This window comes from Bubalus bubalis, chromosome 5, assembly GCF_019923935.1.
Source record: "Bubalus bubalis isolate 160015118507 breed Murrah chromosome 5, NDDB_SH_1, whole genome shotgun sequence".
Taxonomy (NCBI): Eukaryota; Metazoa; Chordata; class Mammalia; order Artiodactyla; family Bovidae; genus Bubalus; species Bubalus bubalis.
In genome coordinates, this window is record NC_059161.1 from 101,340,541 (window position 1) to 101,365,012 (window position 24,472).

A 24,472-nucleotide genomic window follows, 5' to 3' on the forward strand; every position below is an offset into this window, starting at 1 on the left:
GCTCAAATATCTAATCAGTGTTTGATTTCTCCCTGTGTGCTTTATTTTTTTCTCTAATTTGCTGTTCAACTTGTTTGTTCCTCTGCAAACATGTTGCTCCCATTCTTAAAATGCAAAGCATTAACTTAATGAATAATATAATTGTTAAAACAGACTTTAAAAAATATGTTCCTAGTGACTCCCACCAAATTATCTTCATTCTACCCTCTAGACAACACAAGTCGACTCTCATTTTTCTTCCACAGAGCAGTTTCCAGTATCTGAAGGCATTGTTAGTTGCTTCATGTTCTCTTGGTTTGAGTTTGTCAAATTTAAATGTTCTTGAACTCAAGTTACTTTTCTTAAATAGCATTGCCAGAATTAGCTACATGATTTGACTGAGAGGTTCCAAAAGTTTGGATACTAGGGCTCTATTCCTAGTTCTGACATCATCTTGTAGATTTTCCCAATTGTCTAAATAAGGGTGAGTATCAAATTGAAATTTTTCCAACTCCTCATGGAGATTCATTTTATAGTTTAAAGAGTAAGCTAAAATCCCAAGAAGGTAATAGTATATGTTTCCCCAGATTTGGCTTAAGAGAGTTCCATATGTTTTGCCATTTTATGCTGCACTGAAGAGATGCCACTCCCTCTGCTGCAAAAAGTCATTTGTCATGCCCTTTAAATATCGCTCTCCCCAGGGCTAGAAATTCCCTGACTGGCATCTGCTATGGATTAAATTGTGACCCCTAAATTCTATCCTTGGAAGCGTGTATTTGTAGGTGGACAGTGGGTGCTATTCAAGCATGTTTTTGGAACATTGCATGAGATAAGTACTACGAGTACTTTGAAGCACATGATTATGTGCATAGACCATGAGGGATCTTCTTCATGTGAGTCACTTTAGCAGGTCATATAAGCTGATGATGAATAAAAATTTTGGAGATAGACTGACCAGGGTTCTACTATTTATTAAATGTGTTATCTTGGAATAATTAATTTATCTTTCATATCATAGAATCCTCTAAATACAATAGTGCAACTGTAGCATTCATCTTTTAGAGCTTCTGTGTGTATTAAAATAAAGATAGTGAACATGATACAATTATAGAATGACTATCATAGTGCCTGGCATGTAGCTTTTTCAGTTCAACTCAGTTCAACCTTTCAGTCATGTCTGACTCTTTGTGGCCCGCCCCATGGACTACAGCATGCCAGGCTTCCCTGTCCATCACCAACTCCCAGAGCTTACTCAAACTGTCTCCATCAAGTCAGTGATGCCATCCAACCATCTAATCCTCTGTCATCCCCTTCTCCTCCTGCCTTCAATCTTGCCCAGCATCAGAGTCTTTTCCAGTGAGTGAGTTCTTCCTATCAGGTGGTTAAAGTACTGGCGTTTCAGCTTCAACATCAGTCATTCCAATGAATATTCAGGGCTGATTTCCTTTAGAATTGACTGGTTTGATCTCCTTGCAGTCCAAGGGACTCTCAAGAGTCTTCTCCAACACCACAGTTCAAAAGCATCAATTCTTCAATGCTCAGCATTCTTTATCGTCCAACTCTGACATCCATACATGACTACTGAAAAAACCATAGATTTGACTAGTTGGACCTTTGTTGGCAAAGTAATGTAGCTTTTTGGCAGTCCTCAAAGAATATATCAGCTTTATAAGATTTATATTGAGCAGTAAGTTTACATGGCCAAAATAGTTCTCAAAAATGGCTTTATATTACCATATGAGTCTGAATGTAATTGTGTCATATATTTGGCCACCACATTTTTTTTCTTTTCCTTTCCTTTGACCTCATAGCATCCAATTCTATACATTTTGGATCTTGAAAAGTAGATTTGAAAATAAAGTGAGTTTTGTGTTTGTTTATTTTAATACCAAAGACTCGTATGTTTCCCAAATATTTATAAAATTGAAAAAAATCATGAGATTATTTTTTCTGAAGTTTTAATAATATTTAAAATGTTTCTTATAAAAACTAGCCCAGGTAACAATTTATAATAAATTATTATAGGTGATAATGCCAAAGTAATTTTTTTGCAATAGATTGTAAATATTCATTTACTGAGGCAGAGAAAAAAATGATATGAATAGTTTTTACTAAAAGAAACTTTTAAAAATGTTCTTATTGTTTTCTAGATTAGATGATGGATTTAATTGTGGGATAAAATGTTCTGAGATTCCTTAGTGTGTCCATTTCTCAGTGACTACTTCCATTCAGAAATGTTTCAAGCAAAAAGACACATTAAAAGTTATCCTCATGGGAATATTTGCATAACCTCCAGATGATTTTTGGATTACCCTTTGAAAAATTTCATACCTGAATGGTCTAAACCACCAGACCATTCAGGTATGATGTAAATAAAATCCCTTATGATTATAAACTGGAAGTGACAAGTAGATTCAAGGGATTAAATCTGATAGACAGAAGGCCTGAAGAAATATGGATGGAGGTTGGTGACATTGTAAAAGAGGCAGTGATCAAGACCATTCCCAAGAAAAAGAAATGCAAAAAGGCCAAATGGTTGTCTGAGGAGGCCTTACAAATGTTTGAGAAAAGAAGAGAAGCTAAGGCCAAAGGAGAAAAGGAAGGATATACCCATCTGAATACAGAGTTCCAAAGAACAGCAAGAATAGATAAGAAAGCCCTCCTCGGTTATCAGTGCAAAGAAATAGAGGGCAATAATATAATGGGAAAGACTAGAGATCTCTTCAAGAAAATTAGAGATATCAAGGGAAAATTTCATGCAAAGATTGGCACAGTAAAGGACAGAAACCGTATGGACCTAACAGAAGCAGAAAATATTAAGAAAAAGTGGCAAAAATACACAAAAGAACTATACAAAAAAGATCTTAATGACCCAGATAACCATGATGGTGTGACACTCACCTAGAGCCAGACATCCTGGAATATGAAGTCAAGTGGGCCTTAGGAAACACCACTAGGAACAAAACTAGTGGAGGTGATGGAATTCCAGCCGAGCTATTTTAAGTCCTAAAGATGCTGCTGTTAAAGTGCTGCATTCAATATGCCAACAAATTTGGAAAACTCAGCAGTGGCCACAAGCCTGGGAAAGGTCAGTTTTTATCCCAATCCCAAAGAAAGACAAAGCCAAAGAATGTTCAAATTACCACTAAATTTCACTCATCTCACATGCTAGCAGGCTTCCCTGGTGGCTGAAATGGTAAAGCATCTGCCTACAACGCGGGAGACCCAGGTTCGATCCCTGGGTCGTGAAGATCCTCTGGACAAGGAAATGGTAACCCATTCCAGTACTCTTGCCTGGAAAATGCCATGGACAGAGGAGCATGGTAGGCTACAGTCCATGGGGTCACAGAGAGTCGGACACGACTGAGCGACTTCACTTTCACTTTCTTTCACATTTATCTCACATGCTAGCAGGCTTCCCTGGTGGCTGAAACGGTAAAGCATCTGCCTACAACGCGGGAGACCCAGGTTCAATCCCTGGGTCGTGAAGATCCTCTGGACAAGGAAATGGTAACCCATTCCAGTACTCTTGCCTGGAAAATGCCATGGACAGAGGAGCATGGTAGGCTACAGTCCATGGGGTCACAGAGAGTCGGACACGACTGAGCGACTTCACTTTCACTTTCTTTCACATGATAGCAAAGTAATGCTCAAAATTCTCCAAGCCAGGCTTCAACGGTACATGAATCAAGAACTTCAGATGTCAAAACTGAATTTACAAAAGGCAGAGGAACCAGAGATTAAGTTGTAAACATCCACTGGATCATCATAAAGCAGGAGAGTTCCAGAAAAACATCTATTTCAGCTTTATTGACTATGACAAAGCCTTTGACTGTGTGGATTACAACAAAAAGTAGAAAATTCTCAAAGAGATGGGAATAACAGACCACCTTACCTGCCTCCTGAGACATCTTTATGCAGGTCAAGAAGGAACAGTTAGAAGCGAACATGGAACAACAGACTGGTTCCAAATAGTGAAAGGAGTACGTCAAGTCTGTATATTGTCACCTTGATTATTTGACTTATATGCAGAGTATATCATGTGAAATGATGGGCCAGATGAAGCACAAGATGGAATCAAAATTGCCAGGAGAAACCCCGTGGACTGTAGCCTACCAGGCTTCTCCGTCCATGGGATTCTTCAGGCAAGAATACTGGAGTGGGTTACCATTTCCTTCTCCAGGGGATCTTCCCGACCCAGGGATCGAACCTGGGTCTCCTGCATTGGAGGCAGATGCTTTAACCTCTGAGCCACAGGGAAGCCCTTCAATAACCTCAGATACTCAAATGACACCACCCTTATGGCAGAAAGCAAAGAGGAGCTGAAGAGCCTCTTGATGAAAGTGAAAGAGGAGAGTGGCTTACAACTCATTCAAAAAACTAGGATCATGGCATCTGGTCCCATCACTTCACTGCAAATGGATGGGGAGACAATGACAGACTTTATTTTTGGGGGCTCTAGAATCATTGCAAATGGTGACTGCAGCCATGAAATTAAAAGACACTTGCTCCTTGGAAGAAAAGCTAGACAGCATATTAAAAAACAGAGACATTACTTTGCCGACAAAGGTCCATCTAATCAAAGCTATGGTTTTTTCAATAGTCTTGTATGAATGTGAGAGTTTGACCATAAAGAAAGCTGAGCACTGAAGAATTGATGCTTTTGCAGCTTGGTATTGGAGAAGACTCTTGAGAGTCCCTGGGACTGCCAGGTGATCCAACCAGTCCATCCTAAAGAAAATCAATCCCAAATATTCATTGGAAGGACTGATTCTGAAGCTGAAGCTCCAATACTTTAGCCATCTGATACGAAGAACTGACTCATTTGAAAAGACTCTGATGCTGGGAAAGAATGGAGGCAGGAGAAAGGGATGATAGAGGATGAGATGGTTGGATGGCATCACCCACTTGATGGATATGAGTTTAAGCAAGCTCCAGGGTTTGGTGATGGACAGGGAGGCCTATTGTGTCCATGGGGTCCCTAAGTGTCATATATGAATGAGCAACTGATCTGAACTGAATTTTCAAAAATAGATTATTTGTGAAAATTAAAAATAAATAATAAAAATACACACATTTGATATAACACTATGTAACTGTTATCTGCTTTTATGAGTGTAAAGGGGGAAATGTTAAGGAAAGTTAAAATATAATGTCAGTATTTAATCACTGTTGCTAGTAGGACATGCTGTTAAGCTTTTGAATAAATTTCAGTGAGCCATGGATATTTTCAGTGATAGGTCTTACTACTGTTATCATTAACACTATTTACATCTTCAGTTAGATTTGGAAAACAAAAAATATTCTGGATACTTGAATTCTACAAAGGAAAGTGTGGTTTTATTAAATGATGTTGAAAATTAGCTCATTTCAGTGAAAATAAAATGGATGTCCTATACGATTTAAGATATGTGAAGAAAAGCAAAACAAAAATTGCTTTTTATGTACTCAAATGCCTTATTTATTGAATTGAGCAAATAAAAATGTAAGTGGAAAACATTTTAAAAAATATAGAATCTATTGTTATCAGGAGTTTTAAGATTCAAGATTTCCATCCTTTGGATTATTATTTTTTAACACTTTTACTCCACTCATAACAATCATAGTCCCTAAGAATGTATCTGTGACTAATATTGTCTTAACGTTGTTTGTTTGTTTTCTTCAAAACTTAAAAGAACACTGACCTAGTAGTTCACTGTGCACCAGGAAGCATCCTATGACTAGTTTCAGGATGTAGGAAAACAAAAGTCTTGAGAACAGTGAGGTCCACGGTGGTCTCATAAACTCTGAATACTTACAAAACTGTAATCATTTATTGAGCTCTAATGCTCTGGTAAGCCTTTGAAGACTCTGGAAAAAAAAAAACAAAACAGAACACAATTTGAAATGTTTTTATTTCTCAGTCTCAGAACCTCTTCGGAGAAGGCGATGGCACCCCACTCCAGTACTCTTGCCTGGAAAATCCCATGGACGGAGGAGCTTGGTAGGCTGCAGTCCATAGGGTCGCGAAGAGTCAGACACGACTGAGCGACTTCACTTTCACTTTTCACATTCATGCATTGGAGAAGGAAATGGCATCCCACTCCAGTGTTCTTGCCTGGAGAATCCCAGGGACGGGGGAGCCCAGTCGGCTGCCGTCTCTGGGGTCACACAGAGTCGGACACGACTGAAGCGACTTAGCAGCAGCAGAACCTCTTTTCCTAGATTCCCATGTGGCTGTAATTCTAGGAATCTTTTATTTAAAATAAAATAATACCATGGCTATTTAAAACTTTACAAAAGTGTACTGCTGAACTAAATTTGAAAATTTTTTCTAGTATATAAATACTCTGATTTTTATTAAAGAGATGTTAGTTTTATCACTAAAATGATTAAACCATTTTCTTCAATTTTGTGAGATATCAATTCAAATAAAGGAAGTTTTATCTCATACAAATAATTGATTTACCTTTTAAAACAGAGAGGAAATAGGTGATAAAAGCCCGATATTGTTTAATAGTAACCTCCAATTTTAATTTTTTTATATAAGAAGTTGAGAGCTTTTTATACAAGTTGAGAACTTTTTATACAAGAAAGTTGAGAATAAGAAGATTTTTCAGTATTACAAAGTTTATGTTCCTTGTCAACTTTTAAAAGAAGGCAGTTTTGCCACTCCACTTGCAATGCCACTTACTTTGCAATGTTTATTGTTAGGATTTTATTTATGATTTATATTTAAAGATTGATGTGACTTTTATTAAATTAAAATAAGTGTACAAGACAAAATTGCTGAAATTATTAACTGAATTGTTTTCTTATTTGCTGATTAAGTTTAGTGAATGCAAGAGAAAGTTACACAAATGTGAAAATATATATAGATTCTATAGAAACTTGGTTTACATAATTATAGAAAAGCTGAACTATATGGAGACAAACAAATTAACATTATATACTTCAGCTTCTACTGAGATACTAAGGTACCTATTAGAATAAGGGCTTCCCTGGTGGCTCAGACAGTAAAGAATCTGCCTCCAGTGTAGGAGACCCGAGTTTGATTCTTGTGTTGGGAAGCTCCCCTGGAGACGAAAATGGCTACTCACTCCAGTATTCTTGCCTGGAGAATCCCATGGTCAGAGGAGCCTGGCAATCTACAGTCCATGGTGTCCCAAAGAGCTGGACATGCCTGAGCAATTAACACTATCATTACTACTAAGTGCAGTAGTTAGAATTCCGTTAAATATGATCTTAAACTAAGAGTTCAGATGTGACAAATATGAGAAATGAATAAATAGAACAATATCCAACTAAATAGACAAAGTCCAAGCTTAATTACCATCATATTATTATATTAAAGATGAGTAGAACATTCACCCTGCAAATAAATCTTAGTACATTAAAACATCTGTAACATTTGTCTTGATAACCTGCTTTTTTAAAACTATTTGTCCTGATGTGATTTCAGTACATGTACATATACTGAGAGATATTGAGGTTATTCGTCAGCAGAATTCTGATCATAAACATTATGAAATAAAGAGAAATTCATTGCACTCTTTTACAGATTAGTAAAATTCATTATCAGTAATATGGAAAAATCTTAGAACTCTCACTTTTTTTTGAGGGGGGTAGATCTTTGAAAAAAAATAGAGTTGAGAGTGAATACTGAAATAATTTTGCCTGTATAATATCTGTAACAGATAATTTTACTTAGGCTCCTCTACTAATTTGTCCAGCAAAGCAGTGGCATTGTAGGGATAAACTCTGAGTTCTTTTCCATTCAACATTCTACTATGCTACTTTTTGAAAACATTTATTATATTCTGATATACATTTATTATGTTTCAATATGCATTTTATGTTTGATATTCTAATAAAAATAGCATTTTTTTTGGATGGGGTAATTGGTTCTAATTAGAAAAAATTCAGTTAAATATGATATAATTTGCATAAAGGGCAATGCCAAATATTGTCCTCATATTCATTTCTGAAACTTGAAAGCTCTATTGAATGCATTAAAATTACTTCAGTATTATCAACAAAAACAGATATAAAATTGATAATTTAAAATATGTATTGTAATACATGATAAACATTCAAAATCGTACACCTGTTTATTTAACTTATATGCAGAGTACATCATGAGAAACGCTGGACTGGAAGAAACACAAGCTGGAATCAAGATTGCCAGGAGAAATATCAATTGCCTCAGATATGCAGATGACACCACCCTTATGACAGAAAGGGAAGAGGAACTCAAAAGCCTCTTGATGAAAGTGAAAGTGGAGAGTGAAAAAGTTGGCTTAAAGCTCAACATTCAGAAAACGAAGATCATGGCATCCGGTCCCATCACTTCACGGGAAATAGATGGGGAAACAGTGGAAACAGTGTCAGACTTTATTTTGGGGGGCTCCAAAATCACTACAGATGGTGACTGCAGCCATGAAATTAAAAGACACTTACTCCTTGGAAGGAAAGTTATGTCCAACCTAGATAGCATATTCAAAAGCAGAGACATTGCTTTGCCAACAAAGGTTCGTCTAGTCAAGGCTATGGCTTTTGTTGTGGTCATGTATGGATATGAGAGTTGGACTGTGAAGAAGGCTGAGCGCCAAAGAATTGATGCCTTTGAACTGTGGTGTTGGAGAAGACTCTTGAGAGTCCCCTGGACTGCAAGGAGATCCAACCAGTCCATTCTGAAGGAGATCAGCCCTGGGATTTCTTTGGAAGGAATGATGCTGAAGCTGAAACTCCAGTACTTTGGCCACCTCATGCGAAGAGTTGACTCATTGGAAAAGACTCTGATGCTGGGGACGGATTTGGGGCAAGAGGAGAAGGGGACAACAGAGGATGAGATGGCTAGATGGCATCACTGACTCGATGGACGTGAGTCTCAGTGAACTCCGGGAGTTGATGATGGACAGGGAGGCCTGGTGTGCTGCGATTCATGGGGTCACAAAGAGTCGGACACAACTGAGTGACTGATCTGATCTGATCTGATGATTTATATAATTTTTGTTTGTATGTTTTAATTAAATATAGCTATATATTTTAAATTAATTAAAGGATTGAGTCTTTACAGGCAGGATATACATAGTGATGTTATTAGCAGTGAAAGATGGTAAGAGAAATAGTTTGAGAATGAGGACAATTGGTGTTTATTCAGTTGACTCTTGGTGAGAAAATTGCATCAGTATTTTAGACACGTAAAGGGTAGCTAGCTATTGATCAGTACCTGATTCAGAGGATATGGAGAATATTGATTTGTAAGAAAAGTCAGTTATGAAGGATTCTATTCAATACAACAGAGGTAGTAAATTTCATTTGGATTTTCACTTAATGATAGGCCTGAATAGATTCTTGCTGGTTTATCTGTTAGTTTATCCACATAAAATCTAAATTGGGTCAGATCATGCATCTAGATTCAAGTTTTGAATTTTAAATAATGTTGAGCTAAATAACTAGACTTTTTATTGATTATGAAACATCACACTGTTTCAGAATACTGTTGTGTTCAAATACACTAAGTGCTTATTTTATACTCAGCCTATAAGACCTCCATATGTGAAAGATTTTAGAAATAGGTAATGGCATCCATTTCCTAAGCATGTATTTTTAAAGTACTGGCATGGTATGATCAAGAAATGCTTCATGGTGAATGTAGGAAATGGATGGATGACTGAAGAACATTGAGGCTTAAATTAGAAAGCAAAGTAAGCTAAAGAACGTTCTCTCTCTCTTTCTTTGTTTTAATTATGAGACCAAGGGAAAATTATTTCTTATATTTGTTTTTCAAAATCTTTAGTCACAAGCTGGAAATAAAAATAATATCTACACATTATGAATGTTGAGATAATTAAATGATATGAGCACATTGAAGTTTGCATAGGACCTGGAATTAATAACTGCTTTAAGTGAATACATGTTTGGAAAAAAGGGAAGAATGGCATTTAAATGAAAAAAATGAATTCAATCACATTTCTCAGTACTAACAATTCCACAGTTTATCACCATTTTCCAAGGATCTTATTTCCTCAAGATCATAAGCATCTCTTTTAATCAGTAATAAATGATATTTAATGGTATTAAATATTCAGGGATTTACTTAAATAAATTAAAGTAGCAACAATCACAAACAGTTTTGTTTGGCATGATACAGTGCCATAGAATATTCTAAAATCCTTGTGTAAATGCATTTTACAGAAATTTATTTAAAAATATAAGTACTTTTAATAGGGGCAGGAACTGATAATTTTTTTGGCTAAACTTTGGTATATTTTGGGCTTCCCTCATGGTTCAACTGGTAAAGAATCTGCCTGCAGTGCAGGAGACCTGAGTTCAATCCCTGGGTTGGGAAGATCCCATGGCGAAGGGAAAGGCTACCCACTCCAGTATTCTGGCCTGGAGAATTACACAGACTGTATAGTCCATGGGGTCTCAAAGAGTTGATCAGGACTGAGCAACTTTCACATTTTACTTTTTAGAAAAATTCATAGAAACGTTGGATAATTTAATGGTGTTTGAAAAGAAACAGTTGTGTTTGCTGCTTTTTATTATAATAGTTAAATTCTCTGTGGTGAAAAGCAGCTGGAGATTGCATGATTGGTATTTCTATCATAAAAGTAAAACATAAAAAGAAGATGAAATATCCCTGCTACCAACAAAATTACGTATAAACTGGTCATTTTCCAGTTGCTTCAACTTCATAAGATGTATGTCTGTCTTCATTTCCTTTGATAGTACTTTAAAAATAAAAGAAACAACCCTCATTTACACCACATTTTCTAATCTTTTATATCCTATATTATTATTATTCCACAATCTGAAGAAAAAAGAAAAGAAAACTTCAAAAGCTTTGCTATGGATAATGACTAAACTCAAAATCAGAGAACATTGACTTTGATCTTGAATCCATATGTTCTGACCGTTTCAACCGCAAGCCCTACGCATCGCCTTCTATTTTAGTGACATGAAATCATCAGAACACTACTTTTCCTCTAACTAGTTGTATTACCATAATTAAATTACATACAGACACGTGTTCGCATATTCAAAAACTCTGAAAATTTGGAAGAAACAAGACAAAGCCCACAAGGAAGGTGATTATCTCCTGGGTGATGCTTATTGCCCCACAATCGGGAACTGCATGACTTTTCATTGCAATACAGGCTTTTCTTATATCCAGGGGGTATTAGGGTGGGATCAGATAGTAGAGGCCTTTGAATGTCAAGCAAAATTGCCTGTTTATAATGGGGAGATAAGAAATATTCTAATGAGGATTTGGTGGCAAGACAGTGGAGTAGAAGGACATAAGCTCACCCTTTCTTACAAAAATTTCAAAGTCACAACTAAATGTTCACTGACAAAATAAACCATAGGAACCTACTGAAAAAGGATACCCTAAGTCCAAAGACAAAGAAGAAGCATTGCAAGATGGGAGGAGGGATAAAATCACAATAAAATCTAATCCCATACCTACTGGGTGAGTGGTCCACAAACTGGAAAATAATTATACCACAGAAGTTTTCTCACAGGAGTAAAAGTACTGAATCCCATGTCGAGCTTCCCAGTCTGGGGTTCTGACTACAAGAGAAGAAGCCCCCAGGTAATCTGGCTTTGAAATATAGGGGATTTGATGGCAAGGATTCCACCGGAGTGGGGGAAACAAAAATTTCATTCTTGAAGGGCTCCTATAAGGTCCTGTGCACATGAGGACCCAGGGGGAAAAAAGCAGTGACCTCATAAGAGACAGTGCCAGACCTACCTGTTAGTATTAGAGGGACTCCTGCAGAGGCAGGGCTGGCTTTGTCTCATTGCTGGGACACAGACATGGGCAGCAGCAGCTCTGGCAAGTACTCATTTGTGTGAGCCCTCCTGGAGGCCATCATTCCCTCCCCACACCCCAAAGGCCCAGCCCTGCCCAACCACCTGTAGGCTCCAGTGCTAGGATGCCTCAGGCCAAACAGCCACCAGAGTGGGAAGACAGCCCTGGCCATCAGCAGACAGGCTGGTCCCCAAACACACCAGACACATGGCTTGCCTTTAGGTCTTGCACTTGCTCTTCCCTCTGCCTGAAATATTCCTCCTGCAGATGGTAGCCTGGCCCACTCTCTTGTCTTTTCAAGTCTTAAAAATGTCACCTCAATGAGGGCTCCCCCTCCTATCTGTAACTGTTCCCCCTCCCACCTTCCTGTTACTGCCAAACCTTTTCCTCATTTTATGTTTCTCATTAGCACTTAGCAATCTTAAAATAAAATCTTGAGATAATTTATAAACCACACAGTTCATCCATTTTAAGTGTACAGTTTTAATATATTCACAGAGTTGTGCAACCTTTATCAGAATCTAATTCTAGATTCTTTCACCACGTGCAAAAGAAACCCCTTGGCAAGTAGTAGTCACTCCCCATTTGCCCCCACTGTTCTAGCCCTAATAAAAAAATGGGCAGAAAACCTAAATAGATATTTCTTCAAAGAAGACATACAGATGGCCAATAGGCACATGAAAAGATGCTAAGCATTGCTAATTATTAAAGAAATGCAAATCAAACCTACAGTCAAATATCACCTAACACCAGTCAGAATGGCCATTGTCAAATAACCTACAAATAGATTCTGGAGTAAGTGTGGAAAAAGAGAACGCTCCTTCACTGTTGACGGGAATGTTGGTATAGCCACTATGGAGAACAGTGTGAAGCTTCCTTAACTAACTAAAAATAGAGCTACCATATGATCCTGCAATCCCATTCCTGAGTAAATATCTGGAAAGCAAACAAACAAACAAAAACATGATCCTAAACGATGCATGCACCCGTGTTCATTGCAGCACTGTTTACAATGTTTATGGAAGCAACCTAAACATCTATCAATAGATGATAAGATGAAGAAGATGTGGTACATATATATAATGGAATATTACTCAGCCATTAAAAAGGATGAAATAATGCCATTTGTAGCAACATTGATAAACCTGGAGATTATAACACTAAGTGAAGTAAGTCAGAGAGAAGTCAGTGAAAGTCGCTCAGTTGTGTCTGACTCTTTGCGACCCCATAGGCTATGCAGTCCATGGCATTCTCCAGGCTAGAATACTGGGGTGGGTAGCCTTTCCCTTCTCCAGGGGATCTTCCCAACCCAGGGACCGAACCCAGGTCTCCTGCATTGCAGGCAGATTCTTTACCAGCTGAGCGACAAAGGAAGCCCAAGAACAGTGGAGTGGGTAGCCTATCCCTTCTCCAGTGGATCTTTCTGACCCAGGAATCGAACACAGGTCTTCTGCATTGCAGGAGGATTCTTTACCATCTGAGCCACCAGGGAAGCCTGATACTAAGTGAATATATTACTTTAAAGCCTAGTACTAAGTAAGTCAGAGAGAGAAAGACAAATACCATGTGAATTTCAGAGAAGAGATGGCTTTTCTTCTAACATAACAAAATACCACTTTGGATATGAGTTAGTCTTCAAAATGTCTTGAGGGATTGCTCCAACATGTGGCTCATTGAAAGTTATTAATTATTGTAAACGAATGATTTAAAGAAAGGAGATTATTCCATTCAGAGACAAAAATATTAAAAAACAAAACTTCAGAAGTAAAACTATCAAGGCATATATGGGACATACACTTTAGTGTGTGTGTGTGTGTGTGTATGTAGAGATAATGTTGTACTGAATGACAACAAGCAGGAGTCAGAAGGAATAGACTGCCCCTGTGCTATGTGCCTAGTTGCTCAATCGTGTCCACCTCTTTGCGACCCCATGGACTGTAGCCCTCCAGGTGCCTCTGTCCGTGGGAATTCCCCAGGCAAGAATACTGGAGTGGGTTGCCATGCCCTCCTCCAAGGGATCTTCCCAACCCAGGGATCGAACCCAGGTCTCTCACATTGCAGGTGGATTCTTTACCATCTGAGACACCACCACTACTGATAGTATGTCTAGAAAGGACTTCCCTGGTGGCTCAGATGGTAAAGAGTCTGCCTACAATGCTGGAGACCCAGGTTCAATGCCTGAGTCAGGAAGATCTCCTGGAGAAGGAAATGGCAACCCACTCCAGTATTCTTGCCTGGAAAATCCCATGGACGGAGGAGCCTGGTAGGCTACAGTCAATGGGGTCACAAAGAGTCGGAAACGACTGAGCAACTTCACTCACCTTTAAGCAGAATGTATGTGTGCTTGCTTTGTTGATAACATTTTGCATCGCTGTTGTCTAGTCACAGTTTTAAATATGGAGCCTGAATAGATGATCTCAAAAGGTTTTCCCATCCCAAAAGTTGTGTAATTCTCCATTCTGAATGGTCAGTGGTCATAGCAGGTACATAAACACAAAACATCCTTGACGTTCAACCATACACGTGCACTCTTGTGAAAGCACACACATACCGTAGGCAGCATTAAAATTATTTATATACTTCAGCAATAATACATAACAAAAGAAACTTGAAATTTTGGGGCCCCTTTGTGCTCAGATTTTACAATTGTGAGCTCTTAAGATTTCAAGAACAGTTTTGGTCCTCAAGCGACTTTACACACATTGTTGCACTTGTCTCTTCTTACATCTGAAATTCAAAGGCCGCAGAGCTTTGCTGAGAAAGCGCACAAGGGAAAGCTTTTATTTCTGGCATGTGACATGACAGGACAGCGGGGGCTCTTGCAACACTAGGAAGCCTTAGCGGTCCCTGCAAGGCTGTCACATCTGTGACCTCCACTGAGTTTTGAAATGCAGGGGCAAAGATTCCTGGCAGAGAACATTAACCTGGCTCTTTCTCCTTGGGGATGCTGTCAATTTAGTTAGTTCTTTAGGTGTGGGAGCTGGCAGCCCCACTTTTGAAGGTCTTTAAGAACTTGAGTTATTGTTAAGATGTTTTCTGAAATTACTGCTGAGATGCCGGTGTCACAAGTACACTGACGGTAGCACTAAGAGTTTGAGAACCACTGTAGGCAAAGTTCACAGAGTTTCTCTCTTCTTAACTGTCTTTATAAATCATTTGAATAAAAGTACATGGCTTAGACATAGTGCAAATGTGTTGGACAATATTTAAAAGGAGATAGCCGCTATGCTGAATTACTTATAGGCATGCCGCTTAATAATCATGACAATTCTAAGACATTGCTATCATGGGCCCTGTGGCTGTCCATCCAAGATTGAGGTAAGTGAAGCTCAAAGAGATTTTAAAAAGTGTTCAAGTTTACTCAGGTAAAATTTTTTTTAAAAAAACTGTATGTCTTAGACAGAATACATTTATAGGTATTTAATATTTTCCCCCTGATATTTATATCTTTCCTCCAATCATGAATTTGTCAATCCCATGACCACTGCTTCAGCTAATTAGTAAAATTTGTCAGAAAGGAAATATAATCATCTATTTTGGTTTTAAGCCTCTGAGGTCTTTGGAAATTCTATGCATAGGTTTTAGAGAAACATATGAGCTGATAGTAAGTGTTCCTCTATTGCCAATGTTCCATTCCCCGAAAAGAGTGATAGTGGAGAAGAGATGATGAAAAAGTTATTGGTGGAGTCTAAAGAAGGAATCCTACTTGTTATTTCCTAGACAAAGCAACAAGCCTTCTGTGATGGAGTGGCTCATACACACACACAATGTAGGGATACAGTGTTTTGCATAATGTCACACATATTTATATATTGGTCATTTTGGGGGTAGCAAATTAGCTGTGAATCAGTAACAGTATTGAATCAGCCTTGGTGAGAGAGAGTCCATGTTGTTGAGACATGTTTGAATTCTAATCCCTGCCAACTGGCTGCTTTTTTCATCAGCTGTTTGAATGAGCCAAGAACTCAGTGGATAAAGAAGCTGACCAACATCCAAATACTGGGTTACCCTATCCTCCTGATTATTGTAATAATAACATACCTGTATAATCTCTTTCTGTTGTAATAGAAGATGATCTTGTGTATATTCACAAGATGTATAAAAAATGTAAAATGTATAAAAAAAATAAAATGTAATTCTTTGGAAGGACTGACGCTAAAGCTGAAACTCCAATACTTTGGCCACCTGATGCAAAGAACTTATTCCTTAGAGAATATCCTGATGCTGGGAAAGATTGAAGGCAAAGGAGAAGGGCATTACAGAGGATGAGATGGTTGGATGGCATCACCAATCTGATGAATATGAGTTTGAGCAAGCTCTGGTAGTTGGTGATGGACAGGGAAGCCTGGCATGCTGCAGTCCATGAGGTCTCAAAGAGTTGGACAGGACTGAGCGACTGAACTGAACTGAATTTTAAAATTGGTAAAGAATTGGAAAATGGGGCTTCCCAGGTGGCACTAATGGTAAAGAATCCTCTTGCCAGCGCAGGAGATGCAGGAGACATGGCTTTGATCTCTGAGTTGGGAAGATCCCCTGGAGGAGGAGAATGGCAACTCACTCCGGAATTCCTGTCTGGAAAATTCTATGGACTGAGGAGCCTGGGGGCTACAGTCCAAACTCTACAGGTTCACAGAAGATTCAGACATGACTAAGCTCACACACATATTAAAGAATTTGAAAAGACATTTTGCAAAAGAGATGTCAAATTAACAATAAATGTATGAAAGGCCCTCAATTTCATTAATCACCAGAAAAGTGCAAATTCAAATAAAACTGATATACCAGTACAAGAACAACTAAAATGAAAAGTCTACTATGGAACATAATAGTCGATAATATGGAACAGTCAGATGTTCATACATGACCAATGGAAGTTTACATTAGGATAATATAACCAATATGTAAACAGTTGGGCAATGTCTCCTAAAATGGAACACATTTATTATACCATACGATCCAGCAATTCTACTCCTAGAAATGTCATCAAAAGAAAAGCACAAAAATGTTCATTGCTGCACTACTCATAATAGCACCAATCTGGAAGCTGCTTAATGCCCATCTATTGTATAATGCATATGTGGCATATTCATACATGGGAGATATGTACTGAAATGAGAATGAGGGTGGATCATTTACAATACATTATAAAGATGGATGAGCCTCACAAACATTATTCAGTGAAAGAAGCAATCCCCAAAGAGTACATATTTTATGATTCCATTTTCAAAAAATACAAAAGCAGGCAAAGCTAACTGATGCTGTTTTAGGTGAGGAAAGTCGTTGTTAAAGGGAAGAAGAAATAATTAGAAGGAGGCTCAAAGGGAATTCCTGAAGTTTGCTATCACATTGTTTTTTATGATGTCTTGGTTGTTAAAATTCATCAAACTATGTGCTTTAATATGTACACTCCTCTATAAGTACATTATACTTCAAATAGAATTTAACAAAACCTAATTTAGGTAGTATTTATTCAGTAAATGGGAATATAAATATAAATGGGTTTTGGCTCCAAAGAGGACTATTGTGAAGTGGACTTAATTGAGAATTTTATCAGTCATCCTAGTATAACTTCCCTCACTGACCAGTTGTCTATACTAGTTTCTATGTTCTTTGGGTTAAATACAGACTTAGACTCAATACCTGATAATTCTCTATAGGTATAGATTTGAGTCTTTCTACAGAGCAAGGATTCTTAGCCTGCAGTTTCCTTTATTGAAGGCTGGAAGAAAGATTCACCTTATACATAGGTGACGTGCAGTGCCTGCTCTTAAGGACACAAACACCTCCCCTCTGTCAGGGGTTCTGGGTATGACAGATACCTGAGGGACCAAGCTCTCTAATGTGGTGGCTTAAATTGTGTATCTGTTATGTTAGTCATTTATTTTTCTTAGTTGGTCTATTCATTTCATCTTTTGGAACAACTTATTTAACAAACAATCCTGAGTTTTCTGTGGGTTAAACCAGTGTCAGGAATCATTATTTTTCTACGATGAGCATCATTTCCACTTTGTTTATGGGAGGAAGTTGTAGCCACTTCTGCTTGGCAGTTCTGAGCTTATTCCAGCCCAAATGCAAATGAGGAGCCTGTTTTAGTTGTAGATAATCTTACCAGTGAAAAAAGCGAAAGTATCAATTTCTCAGTTATATACAACTCGTTGTGGGAGACCACACGCTCCTCTGTCCATGGAATTCTCCAGGCTAGAGTACTGGAGTGGGTTGCCATTCCCTTCTCTAGGGGATCTTACCAACCCAGGGATAGAACCCGGGTCTTCTACTGTCTGAGCCACCAGGCAAGCCCCTACATGCAGTATAATAAAGCAGCATAGAACGATTAAGATTTTGAAACATCAACTTCTCCTTCAAATCAGAATATAAGAAAAGTCTTCTGCTTTTTTCTTGTCTTTGTTTTAGTCATTTTTAGGGGAAAGATTCGTCTATGGGGTTGCAGAGTCGGACACGACTGAAGTGACTTAGCAGTACCAGCAGGGGAAAGATTAGTGGTCCTGAAACACTTTTCTCTCCCAGGTCCTTTAAACAGCTTCTCCATTATATGAACAGATTTCTGTCCTATAGTATCTAATTCTGTACAGAATTAGAACTAGGTTTGTAACCTTTCCTCTAATAAAACTGCAACTGTCTATCAAAGCTAGAATGTTGCATGCAGATTGTCCTGCTAGGATGCCTGTATAAATATATTCTGCCTAATTCAAAATTAAATTAAATCTTCCCTGGTTGAACACATTCAAATTCTATTTGCAAGATTTTAGATATCATCCTATAGATGGGCAAATACTTTGAGGGTGTAACCATTCTCTTCTCTGTTATCATTTCCATTTGCATTCCAGTCTATGTTGAAAGTTTGTGAAGTGTTTAAGCAACAAAAATTATAGAATATGATAATGTTCTGGGGTAAATATTGCATAATAAATTTCTATTTTTCATACATGGTACTTGTTTTATTTATTTTATAATTTTATTCATTATTTTCTCTGTAGAGCTAAGGTTTTCTGCTATATGCTGCTTTTCCTAGAATTGTATTTTTTTCCTATCTGGCTTTCTTGACTTTTGCATATTCCCTTCCTACTTTCTCTGTCCCTCCTTCCCTCTTTTCCTTATTTTTTCTTCCTTCTTTTCTATCTCTCTTTCATTCTTCCTTTCTTTCCACTCATTTTTGGTTGTATTATGTTTTCTAATACTTATGTGAATCTGTTGGAACAAAGTAATTGGAACCTGACTACACTTAAGGGACCGGTAATATTTATATAACAGGTAGACTGCACATAGGAAATCTAGGTCCTTGTGAAGATACTCATATCAGGAGCTCTAGACTGGCTTCCTGAGTGTCAGTTGACTTTTTTTCAGGGCTGACAAGTGAATTGAAGAACAACATGAGAAAATTTTGTTCAATAAATTATTTGAAATACTGTGATAGAAGTGTCAGTGCCGTTGGAACGCTGAAGGAGAGCCATTCCTTTATACTGGCTGTTTTCACTTTTCACTTTCATGCACTGGAGAAGGAAATGGCAACCCGCTCCAGTGTTCTTGCCTGGAGAATCCCAGGGACGGGGGAGCCTGGTGGGCTGCCGTCTCTGGGGTCGCACAGAGTCAGACACGACTGAAGCGACGCAGCAGCAGCAGCAGCAGCAGCAGCAAGGGATGAATGGAGGCGTCAGGATAGGTATCATGACAAAAAAAAAATCCTGAGCTGAGTCTATATCTTTATAGTATTTGACATTATACCTGTGAACTCTATCTGACTAGAGTTCCTATCTCACAAGCTTGCTATTGTTCATGCTAATACTGCTTGATACTTTCTCTATTTTTTCCATAAACTATATGGCTATCATATTATTAAAGCTTATATTATGTTTCTAGTAGTCTTCACTGGGGGCTCAAAAGGTAAAGAATCTGCCTGCAATGCCAGAGACCTGGGTTGGATCCCTCGGTTGGGAAGACTCCCTGGAGGAGGGCATGGCAACCCACTCTAGTATTCTTGCCTGGAGGATCCCATTGACAGAGGAGCCTGGTGGGCTACAGTCCATGCGGTTGCAAAGAGTTGGACATGACTGACACTAAGCACAGTAGTATATATATACATATATATACAGCATTATAAAGATTTTTTTTTATCTTGTACCTGTTTAAATAGCAAAACTTACTTGAAACTTCATAGTCCTTGATGTGAAGAGTGCTAGGATCCATTTATTCCTGTATCTGTGACCTCTAGAGGAGTCATATGGCAACATGAAGTTAGAAAAAAGCCCTTTGCCAAATAAAGCAGGACATTATTTGACTATATAGTATATCCCTCACCACACCATGAGAATTAAGTATTGTCTGAAAATGAAGAGGGACTTGATAAAGATGTTGCCAATTTAAAATTTAAAATAATTTCGTATCTCTTGATCTGCCAATTCTATCTCTGTCACAATATGATATGTAAACAGCTGCATCCCTAGGATTAGAAAATGAAGAGGGAGAAATGTTTTGAAGATTGCTTCATCCTCAATGTTTTATTGTAGAAAAATTTCCTCATTCATTTTTTCCAAATTAGATATGATTAAATCATGAGCTCTAAATTCTATATTTTCCTCTAGTAGGTTGAAACCAACATGTGTAATTTTCTATCTAATCACATCATCCCCTCCATTGATAGTTCAGTGCATTGGTGCTACGTTCTGTGTCCACCGTTGTGTCATGAACAGAAACAGTGTCCATGAGAATATCTTTCCACACTCAAACAAAAACAACTTAAAACCATCCAAGATTTAAGAGAGAAGAATTTTTGCAGAAAACAATCATAAGTCTTTAAACTTTCATTTTGCCTTTCCTTTGGAACTATAAAGATGATGAAAATATAAGTAAAGTGATTTAGCAACTATTGAACTCCATTAATTCTTAGAATGGCCCTAGTGTTGGTTTTACATCCATGAATAGAAGATTAAAAGCCTCTCTCCTTTCCTGTGCTCTATAGATCCAGAGAGAAATGTTCCCATCCTTTATCCCTCAGAAATACAGGAAAAATAAACTATCTTCTACTTCTGTGCTTTCAACTGAATAAATGCAATTCTAAATAAAGAAGCTACAGTAGAATAAGTTATCCTCTTTTTTATCTTCCTTCAGACTTAACAGGTGGTAGAGTGGAAGGTACTCTGCAAATAGTTACTAGGCATTTTCAATTCCCTCCACACAAACATGTGAGCAACTACTATGACTATCGTTTTAATGTTATCTATGATGACTATCTGGAGAAGGCGACCGCACCCCACTCCAGTACTCTTGAGGAAAATCCCATGGACGGAGGAGCCTGGTAGGCTGAAGTCCATGGGGTCTCGAAGAGTCAGACACGACTGAGCGACTTCACTTTCACTTTTCACTTTGATGCATTGGAGAAGGAAATGACAACCCACTCCAGTGTTCTTGCTGGAGAATCCCACGGACGGGGGAGCCTGGTGGGCTGCCATCTCTGAGGTCGCACAGAATCAGACATGACTGAAGCGACTTAGCAGCAGCAGCAGCATGATGACTATCATTAATATAAATCATTGAAAATGATAAAAGCTTAGACGTTATTTCCAAATTCTCTCTTAAAATCACAGAGTAAATATTTAATATTTACTTAAGAGATTACTAACAATTTCTCAAAAATATATATAATGGAGATTTTAAATAGTGACAAAATAGCCATTAGAATCTAAAAATGAATTATATTGATAAATACTAGCTGATGATGATAAAGTGTAGTACTTTAAAGTGTACTACATTTGGATCACATTTCACAGTATATAATGTATTTTCGCATTGATTATCTCATCTAATACTCATAGCAAAAATGTTTTATTTGTGAGAAAACAGAAATTCAGGGAAGACATGTGACACATCCAAGGTAATACAGAGATTGAAGCCCGCAGTGCCCCAACACATTACAGCAACACTATAACCTGCCACTTTCATTATTATAAAGATACATGCAATTTTTAAAGTATCAGATTTTTAGGATTACAGTATTTTCTTTTCAGTTTTAGTTAAAACAATTTTCCCTTTGTTCTGCTCCTGAGATCATTTTTCTTTAAACTAAGATGCATGCATTCATATTCAGTATGGATAGAAATTCATAGAAACATACAACTTAATGACACTGACTCATGAAGAAATATAAAATATGAATAGACTAATGACTAATAAGGGAATTGGATGAGTAATTAAAAAAAAAAAAACCTCCCAAATAAGAAAAACAAGATGGTTTCACTGGTGAATTCTACCAAGCATTTAAAGAAGAATTAACTCCAGTCTTACTCTAGATCTTTCAAAAAATTAATAAAGAGTAAATACTCCCAATTTATTTTATGAAGTCAACATTACTCTGACGTCAAAGCTAGATAAGGCTACTATAAGGAATGAAAATGACACATCACCATCTCTGATGAAAATTGTTGAAAATTATAGTCAAAATTTGTCAAAAAATCAAATTCAATTGCACACTAAAAGGTTCATATATCAAGAACAAATAGGATTCATCCCTGGGATACAAGGATGGTACAACATATACAAATCAATAAATGTGATAAATCACATTAACAGAATGATTAAAATCATGATTATTTCAGTGGATACAGAAAAAGCATTTGATTCAATTCATTATCCTTTCATGATTTAAACTCTCAACAATCCTTCCCATTCTTGCGGTATCAGTGTAATATGTCCTGTTTTAATTTTTACTTTAATTAGAAGCAGAAAAGGCAGTTCTAACAAGGAAGTTTATTGTTATAAATACCTGTCTTAAGAAAAAAGAAAGATCATAAATAAATAACTTAACTTTACACCTCAAAGAACTAGAAAACAAAGAACAAAATAAGCTCAAATTTAGTAGTGAAGGAAGTAACAAAAATCAGAGCAGAAATAAATAAAATAAAGAATAGAAAAATGATAGAAAAGATTGATAAAATTATGAACTCAGGTTTTGAATAAAGCAAAGTTGGAAAAACTTTAGCTAGACCAAAAATTAATGGCCTTTTAATAGTATTATGAGATTATGTAATATTAATAACTTCCAATGACCTTTTTCTTTTCTATTTTCCCATCTGTATATAACAACAAATACTAACCCACGATTCAGTATTGCATTTCAATAGGCAGGTCACCTAACCTACTTAACCTTATTATAGTGACTAAAAGTTTAAAAGACAAGTCTGAAAGATACTCAAATACAAATCTAAGAAGAAAATTAATTAAAAGAGACACATTTCTGTCTTGTTTTCTCTGAAACTGTTTCTTCTCATTTAGATCTTGGGTAGATAATTTTCATGGCTGACTTAAACCTAGTCTTATCAATCACCTGCTTATGGGACTTTGAATATTCAAGGTGAAACCTTGTTTGAAGCTTAATGATTACGTGATTGATCTGGGAATCAGCTTCCACAGATATTTTATTAAAGAAAATTAGTGGAAAATATTTTAGTAGATCTTTCAGAAATTTTAAGTGACTTTACAATGTTCAGTTCTCCTCATTAATGTTTATTTTATTGTGTTGAGCCATGGAATACCTATATACACATTTTCACTAGCATCATTTTCTTTGGACATTTTCACTGCAATTATTTATCACTTTTAATTAGAGTCTAATTGGCAAGCGCTGGTTTAGATATGCGCAACAGGCTACAACTCGAATCTCATTCATAAATATTTTTCTCACATAGCTATATCAAACATAACAAAACTAAGCAGACTCATCTGAGTCATAAAATATGGAAAGAATCCCTACAGATGAATAAGCAGGACTAAGAAATGTCACTAGCATAGTCAAATTTTAGTACAATTACTTATATATTAAATTGTGAGGTAGAAAAACTGTAGATTTGACTTTAATTTGTGATATAATTCAGCCTAAAAAGAAAATAAAGTCGATTGCTAAATCTCTTTATTTGTGGCAATATACTTCTAATTAGAAAGGAGAAAGCATTATATTTCATATATTTATATTTGAAATATTTGTATATGTTTATTTCAAATTAATTATTGAGTATTTATAATGGCTAATTATAAATAATCAGATAATCACAAAGGTGTGATCACTCACACTCACCTAGAGCCAGACATCCTGGAATGTGAAGTCAGGTGGGCCTTAGGAAGCATCACTATGAACAAAGCTAGTGGTGGCGATGGAATTCCAGTTGAGCTATTTCAAATTCTAAAAGATGATGCTGTGAAAGTGCTGCACTCAATATGTCAGCAAATTTGGAAAACTCAGCAGTGGCCGCAGGACTGGAAAAATTCAGCTTGCATTCTGATCCCAAAGAAAGCCAATGCCAAAGAATGCTCAAACTATTGCACAATTGACTCATCTCACAGGCTAGTAAAGTAATGTTCAAAATTCTCCAAGCCAGGCTTCAGCAATATGTGAACTGTGAACTTCCAGATGTTCAAGCTGGATTTAGAAAGGCAGAGGAACCAGAGAGCAAATTGTCAACATCCACTGGATCATTGAAAAAGCAAGAGAGTTCCAGAAAAACATCTATTTCTGCTTTATTGACTATGCCAAAGCCTTTGACTGTGTGGATCACAATAAACTGTGGAACATTCTGAAAGAGATGGGAATACCAGACCACCTGACCTGCCTCTTGAAAAACCTGTGTGCAGGTCAGGAAGCGAGAGTTAGAACTGGACATGGAACAACAGACTGGTTCCAAATAGGAA

The 24,472-nt window shown here is 37.2% G+C and overlaps 1 non-coding gene across 1 annotated transcript; it reads right to left on the reverse strand.

Annotated features, from left to right (window-relative positions):
• Positions 1 to 4,167: 4,167 nt before the first annotated feature.
• TRNAW-CCA lies at positions 4,168 to 4,240 on the reverse strand. Its single transcript has one exon. It is a non-coding gene; the product is annotated as a tRNA-Trp (tRNA).
• Positions 4,241 to 24,472: the final 20,232 nt, after the last annotated feature.